Source organism: Orcinus orca, chromosome 8, assembly GCF_937001465.1.
Source record: "Orcinus orca chromosome 8, mOrcOrc1.1, whole genome shotgun sequence".
In the NCBI taxonomy this organism is placed as follows: Eukaryota; Metazoa; Chordata; class Mammalia; order Artiodactyla; family Delphinidae; genus Orcinus; species Orcinus orca.
In genome coordinates, this window is record NC_064566.1 from 22,878,738 (window position 1) to 22,882,124 (window position 3,387).

A 3,387-nucleotide genomic window follows, 5' to 3' on the forward strand; every position below is an offset into this window, starting at 1 on the left:
TTTGTCGTTGAAGGCAGCAGGACTTGGGCTTGTTATTATAATAGAACATAGTCTAGTCTGTCCTGATTGATACACCACTGAATGCAGTTTAAGATTTCTTCATGGTTCTTTTTAGTCCTTAGGATCTACCCCTTTAAGGACATACTGTCAACATACTGTTTTATAGAGTCATTTGTAACAACTCTTCTTTGGGTGGCTAAACCACCAATCTAATATGCCATTATTATTATGAGTTTCCATTTTTCCAACTTTTATAAGTTTCCTCTTCGTCTTTAACTTTAATTTTATTTAAAACATTTACTTAGGTACAAATTTAAAACTATCCAAGTTACATGCAGTTGTCTAGGTTCCATCTCTGCCCTTCTGTCATGTTCCTTCTCTCTCCTTATAGGTCCCCCATTTTTATTGGTTTTTGGTTTATTCTTCCATTATTACCTTTTGATAAGATAAGTATATATGTTTCTATATTCATATTACCCTCCTTTCTTAAATGAAAGATAGCATACTATAAACCCTGTTCTCTAACTTGCTTGTCTTAACAATATATCCTGGAAACTATTTCAAGTAAGTATATAGAGAACCTTTTAATTCATGTTTATAGTTGTATAATACTCCATTGTATGCATGCACCATAATGTATTCAACCAGTGCCCTATTGATGGACGTCTGGATTGTTTCCATCCCCTCACTATTACAATTACTGGCAATGGATATCCTTATACTACGTCACTTTATATTTTTACTAGTTTACTTTTTGAGATAGATTCCTGGAAGTGGGATTGCTGTGTCAAAGGTTATGTGAACTTGTAATTTTGCTAGATGGTCCAAATTTCCCTTCATGGGATTGTACCCTTTTGCACTTCCACCAGCAACTTAGGAGAGAGCCTGTTTCCTGAAAGTTTTATCAACAGAATGTTGTTGGACTATGGATTTTTACCAATCTGATAGCTGAGAAATGATATCTCAGTATAGTGCTGTCTTGCATTTTTCATATTCAGAGGAAGTTGAGCTCTTATAATATATTTGCACTGGGGTCACTTGCATTTCCCCTCTGTGAAACCATTCGTAAACTCTGCTCATTTTTCTATAGGGTTGTTGTTGCTTTTCATCTCAAGTTTTAGAAGTTCTTTACGTGTTAGGAATGTTTATCTTCTGTCTAAGATATATGTTGTATTTTAGAGAATACAAAATGGTCTGAGCCTTATACAAGGGAGTCTGGGAACATCTAGCAACATTACTAATGCATCTTCCACTTGGGCCCGGCGACCACACAGAGACACTGGACCTGATATTGCTGAGTTGCTGACCCAGAAGCTGCTTACCTTTGGGCTTCTTATTATGCAAGAAAAATAAGCCCTTTAAATTACTGAAATCGGTTTTTAAACTTGTCTTGTTACTTGAAGATGCTTTCCTACTTGAACACATGCATGTTTTTCTACATATCAGACTATTGTAAACATTTATTTACAATAGACATTTGAGAAAAACACTTTACTTAAGTGTTTTTCTCTTCTACTAGGCAGGTCAAGAACATCTATTCTTTCACTCCAACCACTATCTGTCACCTCTCTCATTTACCTTTTATGTTTTCTTTCATTTTTTCCCCATCTGATGTTATCTTTATCCAGTGATACAGCTACAAAAATGTAGGATCTGATGCAGAGACTAATGTGAGCCTCCCCAGGGACAACCAGAGTTCTTAGGGAAGCAGAAAGAGGAAATAAGTAGTTTCATTTTTTTTTCCTCCCTTCTATCTTTGGAATGAACACTCTGAGACTAGAAGGTGGATACCTCGGTACTCAGGGCAGTGTGATTGCTACAGCTCTCTATGCCCAAGAGATGTCCAAAGAAATTGTGAATTGACTGGGATATGTACAGAGGCTGGGCCCTGAGCTGGCCTCCACCTAAGAGGAGGGCCCTGGAGGAGGCCAGCTCAGGGCTGCCCTGGCTGTATCTTCTTTGGCTACCAGCTCCTTGGCCGTGTAAATGGTATATCTTCTCGCCCTGACCTCTGGAGAGCTCACACATTTCAAGAGTCTGATGCTTTGGCACAGCTCACGGCTGTGCTTATCATTTCATATGGAGGATTCCAGATTTAGCACTAATGCCCATAGACCCTATCCTATAGAAATAAAAGTGCTAGCAGCTAGAGATTTATATTCTAGGGTATTTATTGCTATATCATTTGTGGTGGCCAAAAAAAGTGGAAGCACCATAAATGCCCATCAATAGGGCCAATGAATGATGGTACCTTCAAACAATGGGGCATTGTTTGCTCCTAAAATATCTGTTAGATCTGGACCTGTTGACTTAGAGAGATGGCAATGATATTCTCTACTGGAAAAGCTACTGCAATGAAATGTGTACTGTGTGTTCCACATTTCCTATTTATTTTAAATGACCAAAAAACTTCCTTTGCTTGTGTCTAGGTATTTGTTTATATTTTTGAATATTTTGTATATGTTGGACCTCAATTTTTTCATGTGTAAAAACTGAGGATAACACTAGTACTTCTTTTAAAGTTGTTGTGAGGATTAAATAAGCTATAGCAGGTAATGTGGTAAAAACAAAACAAAACAATGCCTACCTTGTAATAAGCATTGAGTAACGGTTTGCTGTTATTATTACCATTATTATTTTAAATGAACATAGAGAGAGATGTTCCCAGGCTGTTAACATTGGTTACAATGTGGGGGAAGAGCAAGTTGGAAGAAAGCGAGATAAATTTGTGACTTTCACAAAATGCAAATATTATTTAAGGTAAAAATCAAAGTGAAAAGGTGGAAATTAATATTCTAAGTTATATCTATAATGTTATAAGGAATATGAAAGAACTGTATATGCATGTGGAAAAAATAAAAATATTGATTGAATTAGGTGACTGAAGTGTAGGCAGTTTTTAATCTCAGATCCTGTGGTTATCTCAACATTGTTCTTCCTATCAACTATTTTAAAAAAAAGGGGCCTCATATAGCTCCTGGCACACAGATGCTCAATAAACGGTAGCTATTGCTAAAATAATTTTATAAGAACTGCTTCCCTTGCAGCTTTCCATTCTTGAGTTCCTTCCAAAACACCTATGGCTCCTCCCAGTAGCCCTTAATGAACTCCTTTCTACCCAATGGCATAACTACTGATCATTCCTGTTTGCAGAGTTGTTTTGGTCCTGTGACACTAAGCCAGCAGGGAACCATGATTGACATCGTTGCCAATGATTGAGCTGCAAAAGGCAGCAGTGCCTGATCCTGAGGCCCTGTACCTACTGCAGCCTCATCTACGCAGTGGACATGGGAGGCATAGCCTAATTTATTTTTTAACATAACACAGAGCCAATTTTGCAGAATGGCGCTCCAACCCCTGGGAAGTCACTCTGGAGAGAATAAAATG